At 43.3% G+C, this 19893-nt stretch overlaps 2 non-coding genes across 2 annotated transcripts; one reads left to right on the top strand and one right to left on the bottom strand.

Moving 5' to 3' along the window:
- Positions 1-7269: 7269 nt before the first annotated feature.
- Positions 7270-7341, bottom strand: Trnaa-agc. Its single transcript has one exon. It is a non-coding gene; the product is annotated as a tRNA-Ala (tRNA).
- Positions 7342-16390: 9049 nt separating this feature from the next.
- On the top strand, positions 16391-16463 carry Trnar-ccg. The gene has a single exon. It is a non-coding gene; the product is annotated as a tRNA-Arg (tRNA).
- Positions 16464-19893: the final 3430 nt, after the last annotated feature.

Here is a 19893-nt window from a genome sequence, read left to right as displayed (position 1 = left end):
ACAGGAGGACTGCTGTGAGTTCAAGGCTAACTTGGGCTACAGAGTGTCATTTTAAAGGAAAATGGAAGACTGTCCACACTTAATCTGTGAGATGAATGGATCCCATGAGGACTTGTGCCCTGATGGCGAATGGGTCCATTTTATCACGGAGCTTGGTTCACGATAAGCAAAAAGGAACCATGTTTCCTTGTCAACAGTTGGGCTAGTGACGTCAAGACAACCACAACCATGTGATTTCACTGTCATCTTGGTACAACCATATTGCATAAACCAAGATGTTGGTGCACAGCACTTCCCAGTACCACTGAAACCTCAGGATCATCATATCCCTTTTATAACAGACTGAGGCAATACCAGACCTCCACAGTAGGTTGTCCTTTTTAGTTTTAGCTGCTTTGTTTTTATTTTTGACACACTGTTTCACATCATGTATTGACTAGTTTCTAGAGGGGATTTAAGACTTTTTCTCAGTTTATAAAGGGCCATCCTAGCTGGTTTTGCTGATTGTTGATGTCCCTTTCTAGAAGGAGGGGACAGGCAGTGACCCTGGACCTTCGCCTGAGTATCCAACCACTGCTCCAAGCCAATGCAACTTAACTCTGCCCTAATTGCATACGGCCTTGGCGTCTTGGGGTGGACACAGGGTACATAGGATGGGAAGACTGCAGAGAAGGGGATCCACCCATGCAGCTGTGGGGAAACTATCGTCATCCATGCTGGGTGAAAACTTGCTTTTGGAGCACTCACCACTCACTCATGCCCTGAAAGTAAACTCAACAAATCCATTGGTCCTCTAGGCTCTAGCCAAGGACTCCCTTTCCTCCCCAGGCCTGGCTGGTACTTAAATTATCAATGCACTTTTGGAGTCTTTTAGATAAAGCCGTTGGAGGGATACCCTGAATGCCATCCCAGATGATCCCATCCAGCTGTAAGACGCCAGACTGGCCATCACCCCAATGTCATAATAGTAGTTAGGGTTACCTCTTTTGGTGTGGGATTGGGAAATGAAAAACAAACAAACAAACAACAACAACAAAAAACAGGGGATAGAAATTGGTTAGGCAGATTAGAATTAAAAGACTATAAAGAAAAGCAACCAGTTTCTTTGGCTGGAAGTTTAAAAACAAATGCTTGAAACTCTTGGCAGCCTCGTCCTTGCCCCAGACCAGATATGCCAAAAGTTCTTTGGGAGCACTGATCTCTGATCTGGTTCCTAAACAATTCTAGGGTTAAGATGACACACATTAAACCATGCTTAAGCCATCACTTATAATAAATGTTTACAAATTCTAGAGACTTCAAATGATCAACATACACTGGCTAAGGTATTTAGCCTAGCAAGGACTCACAGTTCCTGAACTTTCCTTCCCCTTTATTAGTCAGTATCATCACACCGTAAAATAGAGTCCCCAGCTGTGGGATGAGGCTCAGTCACCACCTACATCTGGGAAAAAGATGGAGGCCCTTTTGTTCAAGTGTGTTTGTTAGCCCAGTTTGGGTCTTGGTGTATCTCTCTGAAAAAGAAATTGCCTGATTGAGCAATTTGTACTTGGTTCTTGTGTTCCTTTGTGCAATATTCAGATTATTCTTTGTATCTAACATATGTATAACATTTTTAAGATTTATTTATTATGTATACAGTGTTCTGTCTGCATGTATGCACACAGGCCAGAAGAGGGCACCATGTGGATGCAGGGAGTTGAACTCAGGACCTCTGGAAGAACAGCTAGTGCTCTTAACCATCTCTCCATCTCTTCTTAGCCATCTCTCCAGACGCATATGTATAACTTTTTGGCAGTATGGTTTGAGCATGACACCTTGCTAAAGTGTTAAAAAGATCAGTATGGAAGCACAGGCATTCAGGAGACAGAGGCAGGTAGACGACTGTGAGTTCAAAGCCAGCTTGTTCTACAAAGAGCTCCAGGACAATAGGACTGTTGCACAGAGAACCCCTGTCTTGAAAATCCCCAAAAAGAATGAATGAATGAATGAATGAATGAATGAATAATAAAAATAAGAGAATTATATTAAAATGGCATATTATGGTTGTTCATTGTTTGGGGGACCATGTATGCATATAAGGACCATTAACTACTTTGATCACCTCAATCAAAATGAGGTGGGTGTATTATCTACTTTCTCATTGTGATTAAAAAAAATAACTGCAGCTGTTAGGGTTTTTTTTTTTAATTCATTTTATTCTTTGGGGGGCCCACCATCCAACTCCCAGATAATCACACGGAGACTTATTATTAATTATGGCTGCCTGGCCTTAGCTTGGCTTATTTCTAGCCAACTTTTTTAATTTAAATTTATCCTATCTACCTTTTGCCTCTGGGCTTTTATCTTTCTCTATTCTGTGTGCCTTTCTTTACTTCTTACTCCCTGGCTTGCTGTGTAGCTGGGTGGTTGGCCCTTGAGTCCTCTTCTCCTCCTTTGTCACTCCTCCATCTTCCCTCTTTTCTTCTACCTATTCTCTCGGCCTGCCAGCTCCACCTACCCTTTCTCCTGCCTAGCTACTGGCTGTTCAGTTATGCTAAAAATAGAGCTTTTGAAGCTAAAGTGAGGACTCATTATCAGAAAAAGCTATCAGCCTGCTGCCACCATGGGTCTCACACACGCTCCCTGGAAGCTTCCATACCAGTCTGTGCTGCCCTATCACTGTAGTAACCCTACCTGGCTGGAGTTGGTATCTGATGATTACTTACAAACTGGCCAAGTGTAGTGGGTAGCCATCCCAGCCTTGGCCTGGAAGTTCCAACCCCCTTTGAGGCTTCAGTAATGGTCACGCCTACAAGGCGGGGCTGAGAGAGGACTCTCAAGACCCAGGATCCAAAGGAGAGGGAGCTCTTGGTACCCCGACCCTGGACGATGGAGGTAGATGGAGCAGAGTTCTCCAGAGAACACCGCTGGACTGTGCCATACCTTTCCCAGACCCTGCAACCTACCCCTTCATTTGTAAGTTACCCCACAAAATAAACCTCGCTTTTAATTACGTGGAGTGGCCTTAATATTTTCACCAATAGCCAAGAAAAAGCCTGACTCCCTCCCAAATTGGTATGCTCCTGAGGGACTCACGTGATGTAGCATGAGTCAGTTTTGTGACTGGTAATAAGATCTTGAGAATCCTTAAGTTCCAAGGATTGTCCTGATCTCCCTGAGCATCATTATAACTTGACCAAGAAAGCAGTAGCCGTCCGTAAGCATCTTGAGATGAACAGAGGGTATAAGGATGCTAATTTCTCCCTGATTCTGGTAAATTCTGGTAGAGAACTAATTCTGCTCTGGCTTATAAAACGGGGTGGGTCCTGCTGCACAATTGGGAATAAGAGTCACCACACCCTCTGCTCTAGTGGCATCAATTTCTCATGTGTGCGTGAGCGATAAAATCATTTAAGTCGGGGCGGCAGAGGCGCTGCCTTTAACCCCAGCACTCAGGAGGCCGTGGCCAGCAGATCTCTGTGAGTTCCAGGCCAGCCTGGTCTACATATGGAGCTTCAGGACAGCCAAGACCCTGTCTCTAAATAAATAAATAAATAAATAAATAAATAAATAAATAAATAAAAGTAAATAAAGTCACTTAAAACAAAAGCACACATTAGATACTGAGCAGGTGGCACTTTCTTGGAAGACTAAGGAAAGGAGACTACTGTGAGCTCAAGGCAATCCTGGGCTGTGTAGTGAGTTTTCGGGTAGCTCGGGTTACAGAGTGAGACCCTGTCTCAAACAAACAAACAACAACAAAACAGACTAACAGATACAGGAACTCACGCACACACACACACACACACACACACACACACACACACACAGAGAGAGAGAGAGAGAGAGAGAGAGAGAGAGAGAGTTGAAAAAATTACACTGAACAACAGTATTGTAAATATAGTTCCTTGATATGGTCTTATGAGCCAAAAATGACATAGAGAACCCTCAAAACTCATACTTAACAAAGGGTTTTGAAGCTCTCAAGACAAACAGATATTTGATGGGCTGAGTCATTCTCCAGAATAGTAAAGCATATATATATATATATATATATATATATATATATATATATATATATACTAAATGAAAACACACATAATGACAAACAATTATGTCTCAAAATTTCAAAATTATTGTCATAAAATTTTATCTGAGCAGCTGATAGTAACTACAGCCCCCACTCCAAACAAAACAAGAACCCTAACGCTGGCTGGGGAGATGGCTAGGCAAGGGCAAGGTGGCCCACTACGTCAGCAGTTCTCAGTCTAGGGTCGAAACTGCTTTGGCAAACTTCTATCTCCAAAAAATTTACATTAAAATTTCTATCAGTAGCAAAATTACAGTTGTAAAGTAGCAAAGAAAATAAATTTATGGTCATGGATCACCCCAACATGAGGAACTGTATTGAAGGGTTGGGGCATTAGGAAGGTTGAGAACCACTGTTCTAGATAAAGGTGCCTGCTGCCAAGCTGGAAGACTAGAGTATAATCTTTGGGACTGTCACCAAAGAACATAGCTCTCATCTTAAGGGAAATAAGAGACAGTTTACTCTGGAATCGTTTTGAGTGACCATGGCTTGGGAACACAGACTTAGGTTACCCTAAATTCTATGTTCCAGTGTAGAAGCAGTTTCATAAAGTTTTATCATGTATAGAACAAAGAAAGTAAAAAATCAAGGCAAGTTTAAAATACATTAGTGGATACAACAGACAGGCGGAAAATTTTATATAGGCCCAACATGCTGGGTGATGACTGTCTTAGCTTTCGGGTTGGTGGGAGCCAGTGGGTCTGTTAAGTCAATAGATTCCGACTGTTTTTATTTATATTCACAGGATGTTAGCTACCACACAGAGATGAGCAAAGAATGACAGTTCCAGGGAGCCAAAGTTAGCCCAAGAAAAGATAATTAGCCTCTGGATCTGCAGCATTCCAATCTGTCCATAGCACTGACTGAACTTCTTTCTAGGTACAACCTTTCAGTAGTTTTCATTCACAGGACTGTTGGAAAGAGAACTCTTACAGGTTGTACTTGGATTTTGATGTGCCTGCCTCCCCTAATGATCACACACCAAATAAATAAAGAAATGTAAGAACAACCATTTGAAACCTTTAAACTCCAATTTTCCTCAGGACTATTTGGACATCTACAAATGGATTCCATGTAGTAATTCAAGTATTTGAAATACTGAGTATGCTGGCAGGTGTTCTCGTTGTATGTCAACTTGATACAAGATATAGCAATCTGAGAGAAAGGATCCTCAACTGACAAAATGCCTCCATAAGATCAAATTCTCATAATAACTCTTTTAAAATTGTTCAGGCTGGGTGGTGGTGGCGCACGCCTGTAATCCCAGCACTCTGGAGGCAGAGCCAGGCAGATCTGTGAGTTCAAGGACCAAGTGAGTTCCAGGAAAGGCGCAAAGCTACACAGAGAAACCCTGTCTCGAAAAAAAAAAAAAAAAAAAAAAACAACAACAACAAAAAAAATACTTTTTCATTAAAAAAATTATCGGTGGTGGCGCATGCCTTTAATCCCAGCACTGGGGAGGCAGAGGTACTCTGTGAGTTCAAGGCCAGCCTGGTCTACAAAGCTAGTCCAGGACAGGCTCCAAAAGCTACAGAGAAACCCTGTCTCAAAAAACAAAACAAAACAAAACAAAAATACAAATTCACGTTTTTAAAAATCAATATTAGCTGCGTGTGGTGGTGCGTGTCTTTAATCCCAGTACTCGGAAGGCAGATGGATTGCTATGAATTCAGAGCTAGCCTGGCCTACATATCAAATTTCAGGCTAGCAAAGTCCTTGTAGTCAGACCCTAAAGCAAACAAACAAACAAAGGTCAACATTTTCAAACCAGGTATGATGTCAAACTACTCCCATCCTAGTATTGGAAGGTGGAGGCTGGATCAAGTATTTGTTCTAGGTCATTGTCAGCTACAACCAAGTGTAAAACCAATCTGAGCTACAGGAGTCCTGGTCTAAAAGAAAGGAGGAGAAGGAGAAGGAGGAGGAGGAGGAGGAGGAGAAAACAAATATTTTAAAATAAATAACTGCAAAATAAATATAAAATTATTTCAATTATTTTTCTTAAAAGACTTATTTTTTTTTTGAACTATGCTCATATGTGCATGTGTGTGCATGAGTGCGGGAGTCAGCCAGAGATGACCAATTTCTATGAAGTTCGAGTACAGGCAATCTGAGCCCGCTTAGGTCCTCTGAAAAAGCAGTAGGAGCTTGTAAAGGTACACTCGCCTCTCCAGCTGGTCAGTCTCAACCCTCAGCAATTGTTCTCTCTCTCTCTCTCTCTCTCTCTCTCTCTCTCTCTCTCTCTCAACTGCTAGAACTGCTAGGTTAGGGACCTCTAGAATCTTTCCAGTTCCAGTTTTGCCCTGAGGCTCCTCTCTCTGCATGGAGCAAAAGTTTCCATTTGGAAGGAATGCAGCAGTGGGTCTCTGGGTTTTGAAATCAGCCTGGCATACCTAACAAATTCCAGACAGCCGGAACTACACAGCAAAACCCTGTCTTTAAAAAACAAAAACCAAAACCAAAAAAACAAAACAATCAAACAAACAGCAACAACAACAAAAACAAACCAGGGGGTGGACTTTAACATCACACCCCTGCGGCATGGAGTGCACCTCTTCGTTTAAGCTTCTAGAACTACCTGCCTAAGGCAGGGCACACTTTGGATGTTCTGTCCTGAGGGCAGATCTTTAATGTTGGCGTCCCTCATCCCGAGAGGTAGCCCAGTGTTGTGCTTGAGGTTTGCAAGTGTGTAACGAAGTACTCACACATGCATATGTGAGGTCCTTCAAAATATGAGATGAAAGCTGGGAGCGAGCGAGTCTGCCGTTCCTTTCTTTACTTGATTAAACTTATTTAGAACAACAAAGAACTTTTATCTGGATCAAAACCTAGCGTTATACTTTTTAAATTACTAGAATGCACACAAAGTACAAAAAATGGAAGATGACCGGAACTGAGTGGAGAATCAACGGAGGGGAAGTTGCCGTGGAAGGAGTGGGGGAAATGAGAGAAAGTTCCCAGTTTCCCACTGTGGATTGCTCTCTTCCCTCCCTCCAGTCTTTCCTATTCCCTGCCTGCCCCAGACTGCCTCTTTGCTCTTCTCTATCAGGACCTTTTGCCATACTGTGTTTTGGATTGAAGCGCCTTGATATAAAATGCAAGACCAGTGAGGTCTTGGTTTCTGTCCGTGTGGATTGGAATTGGTAGAAGACACACCAGACTCGGAAAAAAAAAAAAAAAATGTCTACCTTGAAAAGTGGAGGTGCCGGGGATTGAACCCGGGGCCTCGTGCATGCTAAGCACGCGCTCTACCACTGAGCTACACCCCCTCGAGGCCAAGCAAAGTCAAAATCTTCCTATGACTGGGTATTGTCACTCCGGCTGGCAGGTGTTCTGCAATTAATTTAGGATGTATACTGAGCCCCGTATCTCGGATATTGTATGGAAGACAAACTAGAAGAAGGAAAAGATAAACTGGTCTGCAATGTCTGGATCTCGACCCGGGGACCGTCTATGACCTGTCACCTGGGGCGGATAGCAGACTATCTGCCAGGCTGCTCCAGAGAGGGGTCTGAATAGTGATTTCTGCTGCGAAAGGTAGCCGACACCACAGTATGATGCGGGAAGGTGAAGAGAACATAGCAAGCTGGGAGAAAAGCGCACTCAGCTGTGGACTGGCTGGCAGCCGGGTGCAGGCTCGTGTAGACCCCGGGATGTAGACCCTGGGAAGCAGCAGGCTCCAGTGCACCGGGCCGAGCCCCACCACCCCGCCCTACTCACGGCGCCGACACCCTACCTCCCCCGCCCCACCCCGGAAGGCTCCATCAAGAAAAAGATGCAAAAGTAGTAGTCTGCACAACCCTCAATGCCTGGTAGCGTCAGGGTCCTGGGGACCTTCCACTCCTTGGAGCACAAGCTCTCTCTCCCGTTCTCTCAGCCTTGTACAACAGTCGAAATTGGATTGGGGGTCTAATGAAAGGAAATAAACTAGGATCCTGGGAAAACATAAGATAAGAGAGGAGAAAAATCGGAAAGGAGAGGAGACCTGGGAGCGGGAGGAAAAACAAGAGTATATATTAGACAGGGTTCTCTGGCAGAACAGACACAATAGGATGTATGTATTATAAAAGAGAATATATTGGATTGGCCTACACAACCCGGACTGGATAGTCCAACGGTAGCTAGCTGCATGCTGAAAAGGCCAGTCCATGAAACTGCAAATCTCAACTTTCCCAATGTTGGTGCTGAAAGCTGGGAGTTTATGTTGGAAGTTGAAATCTAATGCCACCAGAAGACAGCAGCAGTAGCGACAGTCACACTCCCTCCAGGGGAATCAGAGGTAGCAGGTGCACACTACTTTTTCCTTGAACCTCTATATCTTGTGCAGCTCTTTAGGAAGATGCGGTCCACTTTGAGGGTGTGTCTTCCTCCTTCGATTAATCCAGAGGCGTGTCTCCTCTGTGGCCAACCATTCCTGCTGACCACTAAGACCGACCATCACAACGTAGTAGGAAATATGCAGAGTGGGTCCTTAGAGATCAGAAAAGGAATGACAAGCTCTCATCACACCCCGGGTCTCCATTGTCCCACGCTTCCTCCAATCATCAGAAGCCCGCTCGGTAAAATGTGGAATCAGAAAGCTGGTCCTTCTACTCCATCTCTCACCGAGTGTAGGAACACTGGGTCACCAGAAAGGGTTTGGGGCCAGAGTTTCTGCGTCAGTTGATCTGGGTGGGCCCTAAAATCTTGCAGTTCTAGCAAGTTTTCCGGTGATAAGAGAAGATTCTGAAATGTCCTTACCTAAGTAACAAGTCAGAACACAAAAGAAAGTGATCAGAGTAAGCTGTATCCAGAACCGCTCCAAGAAGAGCAATCCTTTCATAGGAAGTGGTTTGCCAACCAGTAGAGAGAAGTCTCTCCCAGGGCTCCTTGCAGAAGTAGATCTGAGATCGCTCTCAGCCAGCCTAATTGAGACTTACTGCTTGGATGCACAGCTCTTTGTGCCTGTTACCAGCTCTTCTGTGACAGGGTAAGACAGTGCAAATGCAAGACCTCCATCTTGTATTCTTGCTGGGGACATTTCAGGTTTAACTGGAGTTTAAGCTCCTTCATGGAGAATTCCATAGAAAACCTAGCTAACAGCTGCATTGTGGTGGCCACAGGCTCTTGTGTGAACGACACTCTTAGATCTGTAATGATTCCCGGGACAGAGCTAATTTCTTGTTAATGGGGGGAAGGGCCCCCAGATAACTACCTTGGTGACCAGCAACTGTGTGTACAGACCAAGGTAAGAAATGCTGTGAAGAATGATCAAGTGACTCTCTGGTGATGAGGACATTCTGGTGGCGATTTGGAAGTGAATAAGTGATTCAGAGTACAAGAAACCTCCTGGTCATGGTTTCTTCTTGCCATGGATTCCTCAGAGGACCTGGGAGACTTCACATCAGGTGTGGTGGAAACCGAGGGAAACAGCAGCCTCTTGGGTAGGTAAAGTCCAACCTGCTTTAGACCATTAGGTCCTGAGACAATTGCTTTCCTAACTGGATCACAGTGCCACACAAGGCCACTAAAGCTTTAAATCAGGATTCATTATTTTTAACAAGCTGGTTAATCAACACACAGGGTCACAAAGTATCTGCTCTCAATCCACTTTATGCTTGAGTGGGACGAAATGGTATCAAGTTCATGTTCTCCTTTTCAGTTTGTCTATGTGCTCCCAGGGGAACAGCGCACCTATGAGCATTGAGCACTTTGTAAGTTTCTTTTCCAGCAAGAGCTTATACCCAAGATCCAAGGGGAGATCAAACAAGAACCAGACAACATGGCTTGGTGGTCACAGTTGCCATTTATGAAAAGATGTATGGCCTCCCTTTCATTGGGTAGAGACCCCGGGATTCATTCTTCCGTTCTTTACTTTTCTATTTGGGGCCTGTATACCGGAGAGTAATTTTTTCTGTTATATCCATGTTAATCTAACTTGGATGGTTATTTGGAAAAACAAAAGAATGATTACCCACAACTAATCTGAGAGGTGTGTGGATTCCACAGGGACTTGTGTCTGTTGGAGATTGGGCTCATTTTATCATGGAGCTAAGTTCACAATAGGCAAAAGATAAGACTATGGCTTGATGCCGTATTGGCTGGTGACCTCATCAAGATGTAGATAACCATGTGACTTGGTCACCATTGTAGCTAGTTACATCATCAAAATGGTGAAAACAAAGCGATTTCACTACCATCTTGAGTCATGAAACTGTGCAGCATGAAACAAAATGGTGGGACCCTTAAGGGGATCACTGCACCCCTAGAATTTCCTCTACCACAGGCATCCAGTCACATGTCCCAAGCCTCTTCTCCTTTTGGGTTTTCTTCTTCTTGGATGGGATCATGGCAGTAACAAACCCAGAGACACCTTCAACAGAGGCTCTAGTTCCAGGGGATAATAAATTCAATGAATTTTTGTATCGAACTACCAAAATCATACCAGATCTCCAGGGTGGATTTTTGTTTTAACCCTGACAACTGTTTTGTCTGATGTATTTACTGTTTACTAGAGGAGACTTACAGCTTTCTCAGCCATGTGCCTCCAATACCAGCCATCTACCGGTGGGAGCCAACAAGTTGACTGGGAAGGTTGTGGGACTTTGCAACGACTCAGGGAAAACTTGAGAAGGCACAGCCCAACCAAGACCCAAAGAACAGAATGTCAGGCTCTGGATACACTGTGTGCCAGGTGAGGGGTGTAAAAATGGATTATTTTTTTATTTTTAGAAAAGATGTACTTACATGTGAAGATTAAGATGGCTGAATGAAGCCAGGCATGATAGCACACACCTTTTATTCCAGCCACTGCCAGGTAGAGGCAGACAGATCTCTATGAGTTGGAGGCCAGCCTGATTTACAGAGTGAATTTCAGGCTAGCCAAGACTATGGTGAGACTCTATCTATAAACAAACAAACAAACAAACAAACAAACAAACAAATAAATAAGTAGGTTGGTAGGTAGGTAGATAAATAAAGGCTAGATGATTTTCTATAATGGAAAAGAAAGCTGGAAAGCAAGCAAACTACAAAGGTCTATGGAAATTATATAAGGAATGTGAAAGATGAGACTTTCTATGTATGGAATCTCTACTTAAGAGTCATTGGGCCAGGCGGTGTTGGCGCTCGCCTTTAACCCCAGCACTCGGGAGGCAGAGGCAGGGGGATCTCTGAGTTCCAGGAAAGGCGCAAAGGTACACAGAGAATCTCTATCTCGAAAAACAAACAACAAACAAACAACAAACAAATCAGCTCTGTGCTGGACGGCAGAAGAGAACATGCACATGCCTGCGTGTGTGTGTGTGTGCATGTGCGTGTGCGTGTGTGGAGAAGCTGGCAGGCTGACAAGTCCAGCTGACACCCAGGCCCAGGACTGAGGCTGTGAGTTGGCCCACTCCAACATCCACCTCATCTATGAACTGTTAGAACATGAGGAGCAGACGAACCCACAGATCCAAAACTGCAGGGCGTCGGTGGGAAGTTCAGGAGTTGGGGAGAGAACCGAGGGGAGCCAGGAGGAGATCCCATTGTCGATGGTGTGACCTAGGACAGAGGCCTCGAACCAGACCTGTGACTCATGGCGACGAACACTTGCAAATGAAGACGAAAGGATTATGGGTGACATGCGTATGTGACCCACCGGGCCACACCACAGCTTCCCCAGTGAGATTCTTTTTTTTTTTTTTTTTCTTCTTTTTGTTCTGCTTTGTTTGTTTAGTTGGTTTGGTTTTTGATTTTTCTTTTAAATTTTGTTTTGTTGCAAGGGGGAGTTGCAAGGGATGGGTGGTGGGGATAGGAAGAAGGGGAGATGGGAAGGATCGGGATGCCTGATGTGAAAACCACAAAGAATAAAGGATAATAAGAAAAAAACTACTACATGATATGAAAAAAAGAGTCATTAGTCTGATCTGTGTAATAATTACAAGGACTGGTTTAGAGAACAAAAAGATAGGTCTAATTAAAATTTAAATGGCCTTGATAGTACCAAGGGTCATTAATTTGGTGACCTATATGGTCTTAACCACCCAACAGGAAAGTGTAACCAAAGATTAAAATTATTAGCATGTTTCCTTAACAGTCCAAGGGGTCACACTCCTGGACATTAGACACAAGCCAGAGGCTTATTCAGACAGCTATTTTTCATTAATGATGTTCTTCTTGATAAGGAAATGCTGCCCAGGTGTAAGATCTTGGCTCACTACAGTACCTACCTGCAGCCAAGATAGACAGACTCTCAATTATTTGATCCTAAAAATTAATTGTTGTCTAAATGTATTCTCTCCCTCTCTAGGAGCCGTTTGGGAGGGATGTCACCCTGATTCTAACCATTTTAATAGCTGTCAGAGTGCCTAAAAATGGATGCTCAGTTCTTCACTCTAGAGAGCAGTCTTGGAGGCCAAAGGGAAATGGGGAGCCGGTGGATGGGTGCTCCTATGAGCCCACCAAGAGGTTCTCATGATTAGACATTTTAAAGATACCATCCGACCTGGCTTCTCCTGGTTCCCTGCATAGGGTTTGAAATGATAACTACAATTTTTGCCTTTGCCTTTCCCTCACATCTCTTTCTAGGGACCGGTCAAGGTCTTTCTTTCCTTCCTAACTTGTCTGTTATAGAAATGGAACTACCAATGAACCTTCAAGGCCCTTTTAGATAGGCCTACTTGTGGGGTTCCCTAATTGCTGCAACCCAACACCCCCCATGTCTGCTGGAGGAATCTGGATTTTCAGTCATCCTGATTTCATACAGGACTTTAGGTGACATCTTCAGAAGCAGGGATGATGTAAATGGGATGTAGAAATAGCCCAGGCAGTCTAGGATACAAAGACCCCAAACAAATGTAACCAGTTTCTGTTTTGGCTAAAAGTCAGTAGTGTTCATGGGCAATTTGGCAATTTCATCCTTGCCAGGGACCAGAGATGCCAGGAATGTGTAGGGTTCTGATCTTTCATTTGCTTGCTAGCTGATTCTAGGCTTACTTCTTCCTTCAGAGGGAAGAATGGAAAGATATTAGTAAGAGCCTGTTAAGAGAAAACGCCTAGCCACAAGAGTGGAATCTCTGGCCTGGGTGGGTTCAATCATTCTCTTGGCCAAAGGATCAGCCTTAGCAAAAAGATGAACTCACCTTAAGCTAGGCTAAAAAGACAGGTGAAATGATTAATTCTTTCGGTTAAGGGCCTCATCTAGAGGCTTGGGTGGGGGCTGGAGAGGCAGCTCAGGCCCAGAGTTCGATTCCCAGTACTCACAGAGGGCCTCATAACTATCTATCCTGGGATCTGGTGCCCTCTTCTGGTGTGGAGGCAGACATGCAGACAAAGCACCCATATACCTAAAACATACAAATGCTTAGAAACTTGTCCAGAGTCCCAACAGAATTGCCCTCACCAAATAATCCCCAGTCACTTAACAATTTACTGTTACTAGAGACTTCAGAAAGTTTGCATATGTTGGCTGAATTTTAAGGAAAAATGTATTAATAAAGAGGGATGAAATTATGAGACACTTTTTTTTTTCTTTCAAAATTGGCTAGACTACAAAGGGTCTGTATTTCAAAAACCTCCTCTACCAGGAGGAACTCTGAACCGTGTCTGTCTGCCCACCTTTGACCATTTCTAAACCTCGACTCTTTGTTACACCCTTCTTCCACTTTGGGCTGATTATGAATTCACCAACTGTGTCAGATTGTGAGGACAAGCTCCCACTGATGAAGTAAGACACAGTCACCGCCTGTACTTGAATAAAAAGAAAGTGAACTTCCTCCTGCTGTGTGGTTGCGGGCCTGGTTTGGGTCAAGGCAGACCCTATTTTCAACATGAAAATGCCTTGCCTGGTGACTTTCACTGTGTTCATGTGTTTCTTTTTGTGACGGCAAGAATATGACTTTCCTACACCATCAACTTCCTAATCTTGCAATCATGTAGTCATGTAAAACTCTTTTAAATTTCTTGAATTTGTCACTTTAGGGAAAAAAAAAACTTTATTGTGCCCCACTCTGTGGATTCAGTAATCGAGTCTATTGATTAAGTTTACAGTGTGAGGATTAAGAGGAGAAACGGTACCCAAATTTACTATATATGTGGGAAAGGAACATCATAGGTATGAAAAGTAAATATTCCAAACGGAGTGAGACCTAGAAGCTTCTATACTTTCTTCACAGATGTGGAAGGAGATGTAGGCAACCTGGAGAAAGGAATGATTTGTAGACAGTTGAAAGGGCCTCAGGAGAACAAGTCTGAACAGCATTTGGAAAAGTCTATCCGGACGTGTAGACATCTGGCCTCCAGTAAAGTGAATTAGTCCATGCTTGATGAGACTCTCAGAGGGGTTCAGGACAACTGTTCACTGTCTTAGGTTTGGAAGGTTGGGTTTTATGTAGATAAGGGAAGTTCCTTCCTGCATTTGCTGTTTGTCCATCCCTCCCTCTGGTGTTCGAAGAAATTAACTTGGAAAATTACTGAGAAAAGAGAACAGGGAAGCTTGGGTAGAGAAGGGAACTCTGCCATCAAAAATCAGCTCCCGGCATGGGGACTCACAGCGATGAAGGAATGGGGAGGATCTGGAAGAGCTGAAGGGAAAAGGCGTTTTAGGCAAAATAACACGGATATGTCAAAGGTCAGGGGAGCATAAAACGAGCAGAAAAAACACTGTTCCGACACTCGAGTAAAATATATAAACCATTTGATTTCTGTTTACCAAGCTTCATGGCTCTCTATTTCTGCAAGAATGACAGGAAGAGATGCACAAGAAAATAATTCCAACTGCCTTAGTTAGGGTTACTATTGTTGTACTAAAACACCATGAACTAAGTAACTTGAGGAGGAAGGGGTTTATTTGGCTTACACTTCCACTTTGTGGTCCATCGTTAAAGGAAGTCAGGACAGGAATTCAAACAAGGTGAGAGCTGATGTAGAGACCATGGAGGAGTGCTGCTTACTGGTTTGCTCTTCCAGTTTGCTCAGCCTGCTTTCTTATAGACTCAAGACACCAGCCCAGGGCTTCGCCCCCCTCCCCCATCAGTGCTAATTAAGAAAATGCTCTACAGGCTTGCCTACAACCTGAACTTATGGAAGCATTTTCTTTTTTCTTTCTTTCTTTCTTTCTTTCTTTCTTTCTTTCTTTCTTTTTATTTTTATTTTTATTTTATTTTATTTTTATTTTTATTTTTATTTTTATTTTTATTTTGTTTTTTCGAGACAGGGTTTCTCTGTGTAGCTTTGCACCTTTCCTGGAACTCACTTTGTAGACCAGGCTGGCCTCAAACTCACAGAGATCCGCCTGCCTCTGCCTCCCGAGTGCTGGGATTAAAGGCGTGCACCACCAACACCCGAAAGCATTTTCTTAATTGAGGCTCCCTCCTCTCAGGTGACTCTAGCCCTATGTCAAGTTGACATAAAACTATCCAGCACACCAACTAAACTCAACATCTAACCACAGAATATTTAGTTGTGCACTTGCACATTCTACCAAATACCAGTTTTCTACAAACAGAACAAATGAACGTGAATATCCCCAAAGAATGGGTGTCTTCGTCATGATGTATGCACCCCCAATTAGGAGGCTGAAGCAAGATTGAGGGTTATATACTGAGACTCTGTCTTTTATTATTCTTTTAAAGTAAATTGATAAGTCAGCTACAAAGTAATAAACAGAGGAAGAAGTCTACCAACAGGCATCCTTTGTACAATTACCAGTTACCGCACCCAGCACAATTAGAATGTGTCCTGCACAGATTCCAATTTCTATTTACAAGGGACTCTTAGTCAGTGGGTTGCATATCAACCCAGGTTGGATAAGCTGACTGGTGCTTAGAGGTGGAGCTCTTGTTTAATTGTGTACTTGAGGTGTTTACTATGTAACAAGTGCTTTACTTAGAAAAAAGCAAAAGTACCCCAGGGTTTCCTAAACATGACGCGAACAAGGACACCAACAGACTGCTAACATGGAAGCGAGAAATCTCACCTGGCCTCAACCAACTGCCCACTAGAACATTCCAGGAAAAATAAAAGCCCAGAAAGGCCCTCCAGTCAAAATAAACTGATCCCCACCCTCCAAACATCAGTGCGCCTCTCTGCCTCCCTTATCTTCTAAGGTCCCCTGAATTCTGACTGGACATCTCTGTGGTTCTAGGGTCGTCGCAAACATAGCAGCGTTCACACGGGGGAAGCATTGAGCTACCTGCTTGCTCACAGCTCCCCAAATCTACATTTTGAAGTCTCTGTAAAATTTGATTCCAAATTAGAAACTTTTCTGTTATGCCAAATCTTCGTTATTTTCTCTTGGGAGGCCCACCCTTGTCATATTTCGTTTGACTGTTACGTGATTACCCCTCCCCACCGCTTGGCCGCGTGGCCTAATGGATAAGGCGTCTGATTCCGGATCAGAAGATTGAGGGTTCGAGTCCCTTCGTGGTCGTTGTGTTTTAGAATTTTTTTTCTTGTTTCATTGTCCGCCCTCAGTCTTCTAGGGATTTGAAAGATGTTTTGCTTCCAGTAGCTAGATCTCCGTGTCTTGGCCTGGCTGCTGGCTCGTGCTTAGATGTGGGAGCTCTTACGTAACTGTGTACTTGGGTTGTTTACTATGTAACAAGTGCTTTACTAAGAAAAAGGCAAAAGTGCCCCAGGGTTTCCTAAACAAGACGTGAACAAGGACACCAACAAACAGACTGCTAACATGGAAGGGAGAAATCTCCCCTGGCCTCAGCTCTGGACAAAGATGAGCAAAGAACTACAATCCACTAAGGGATGCTGAGGGCCGGAGAAATAGTTCTCCTCAGAGAAGAGACCCCTACTGGTTATCCAATGTCAAGTGCTCACTCCCGAAATAGCGTTATACGGATTGAGCAGCTTGTAAGAGGACATCAATTTGCTGGGGTGGGGAGAGTACTTGGGAGAGGTTAGGTTGGAAGGAGGAAAAAGAAGGGAAAATAGATACAATCATATTTTAATTAAATAAATAAAATTAGCCCAGGTTCTCAAGGAGCTCCTTTCTTGTGACCATAGCAATAACATCAATAAACACTGTGGTGTTGGTGCGGAGATGAAGAATTAAGGTGCTTGTAGTCTTTTGTAAGAGTTAAGCCAGAGGCTGAGAAGGAGCTCAGGTAGTTCACTGAGCATCCGGAGGCCCCAGGTTTGATTCTCTGATAGCCCAGGATATCCTGGAACTCACCAAGTTGGTCTCAAACTTGTAGAAATCTGCCTGCCTCTGCCTTTCAAGTGAGGAAATTAAAGACATGCACTAAGTTCACGTTGTTGTTGTTGTTAATTATTTTGAGACAGGGTCTCATTTTGTAGCTTAACCTGGCAATCCCATCTCAGCCTCCAAAGTTCTGGGACTGCATGAGCCAGCCTGTCTGGTTTACATTGTGTAGTGTTTAAACAAGTTTAAACTTCCAGTCTTTTCCATCTTTGGTCATTTATTTATGGTGAAAACATGCAAGCTTCTTTTTTTCTGGATGTTCTGAAATGTAAAAAATACATTACTCATCATCCATAGCCATCCTCAAGTCAACAGAATGCTAGACTACCTCAGTCCTGTCTAACATAGGTTGGTGCTTATTGATCAACTTCTTCTCATCCTTGGATCTTCCAGATTTTCCCACTATTTTGTTGCCAATTGCCATAAGTTCAATATTTTATATTCAACATATGAGTGAAATTGTATGGTACTTATCTTTCTGTGTCTGCCTCATTTCGATTGATATAATGGTATTGACTAGGGACATAGCTTGTCCACTATGTTGCAAAGCCTTGGGTTTTCATATTAGCACTGCAAGGAAAGAAGGGGAAGAGGAAGAGAAGAATAAGAGAGAGGAAGAGAAGGAGGAAGAGGAGGAGGAGAATGAAGGGGAGGAGGTCTTATCCTATCCATATTGTTGCAAATGACAAAGACAAGACCAAGTCTTTTTATGACAGAACACTATCCCATGGTATATGTATCACACTTTCTTCATCTACTCATCACTGGGTACTTCCATTCATTGACTGGAGACAAGTGCTACAATCTCTTTAACATACTGACTGCATTTCCTTTGGCAGTATACCCAGCTAAAGGATTGCCAAGTCTAACTTAGTTTTTGAAATGGGTCTCACTATGGTGCCCAAGATGATCTCAAGTTCCTGAGCCCATGTGAATCTCCTGCCTCAGCCCCCTGAGTAGCTGGACTACAGGCCCATGTCAACACACTCAACTACTCTCTCCTGAGGAGCCTCCCTCCATACTGCTCTCCATAACGGCTGTGCTCATTAGCACGCCCATCAACAGTGTGGTTCTCCTCTCTCTGGGTCCTCACCAGCACTTGTACTGGCCTGTCATTTCCGTCACAGATATTCTTACTGATGAGAGGTGCAATTTTAGTGTGGATTTTGTTCTTGCTTTTTGAAACAGGGTCTGGGTTTGAAACTCTGGCTGGCTTGCAAATCCTGACTCAGCACTTGACTGGGTGCTGGGATTACAGTTGTGTGTGAGGTGCTGGGATTACAGATGTGTGTGAGGTGCTGGGATTACAGATGTGTACCATCACACTCACTTTTCATTATGATTTTAACTTGTATTTCTTTCATGGTTAGTGATGTTGAATGTTTTTTCATCCATCTCTTGTTAAGCACAAATCTAACAAAATATGTTTAATATCCATAAGCATAAAACTATGAAACTTCAGTGGGGAAAAAAGCAAATAAGAACTAAATTATTGAAGATGTGTTCTAGATTCATGAATTTATCTTATTTTTATTTGTGTATGTTTGTTTGTCTGTGTATAAGCATGTGTGTTTGGGTAGCTGTGAAGGCCAGAAGAGGGTGTTGGATCTCTCGGAGCTGGAGTTACAGGTGTGAGACACCTCACAAGGGTGCTGGAACCCAACTCCAGTCCTCTGCAAGAGCAACAAGTGCTCTTAACCACTGAGTCATCTCTCCAGTCCTTAGAACAACTTTTTGATATGCACAAAACAACTTTTTGCAATTTCAGCTGAGATTTTTGTTTTATTTTGGGAGCAAGGTATGTAGCTGTCTATGTAGCTTTGGCTATTCTAAAACTTTTTTTGTGAGCCAGGCTAGCTTTGAACTCACAGAGAACAACTGAGATGTTTTAAAACATACAGATCAATTTGGGAAGATACGACCTTGCTCTCTCTCTCTTTTTTGAGACAGGGTTTCTTTGTATAGCCCTGGCTGTCCCAGAACTCTCTTTGTAGATCAGGCTGGCCTTGAACTCAGAAAGCTGCTTGCCTATACTTCCTGAGTGCTAGAATGCTCGGATTAAAGACATGTGCCACCATGCCTGAATTTTTCTTTCTTTTTTTATTTTTTAAATTTTATTTAAGATTTGACCTCTCAGCTGGAGAGATGGCTTGGAGGTTAAGAACACTGGCTGTTCTTCCAGAGGACCTGAGTTCAATTTCCAGCAACCACAGGGTTCACAACCATCTATAACAAGATCTGGTGTCTTCTTTGGGCCTGCGGTGATACATGCAGGCAGAACCCTGTGTAGCTATTAAATAAAATCTTTTTTAAAAATTGACCTCTTAATAACAATCACATGACACAGACTTTCTGCCTTTCAGGAAACTTACCTCAAAATGAATCACAGACCTAATATAAAAGCCCTTGGAAGTACAGACAGGCAGATCACTCTGCTCAGGACAGCTAAAGAATACATCATGAGATCTGGTCTCAAAACTATCAACACTTGAATTTTCAAGGCTACAGGTGTATCTCAACAACTTAGCATGCATAAGGTCCTTCCAGAGACTCTGTCACCCACTTCTAGTCACAGTGGGTACCAAGCATGTGCATATACACATGCAGGCAAAATACTCATACACATGAAATAAAAACAAATCTT

This window comes from Onychomys torridus, chromosome 5 (genome assembly GCF_903995425.1).
Source record: "Onychomys torridus chromosome 5, mOncTor1.1, whole genome shotgun sequence".
Taxonomy (NCBI): domain Eukaryota; kingdom Metazoa; phylum Chordata; class Mammalia; order Rodentia; family Cricetidae; genus Onychomys; species Onychomys torridus.
This window is presented reverse-complemented; position numbering and strand designations above follow the sequence as displayed.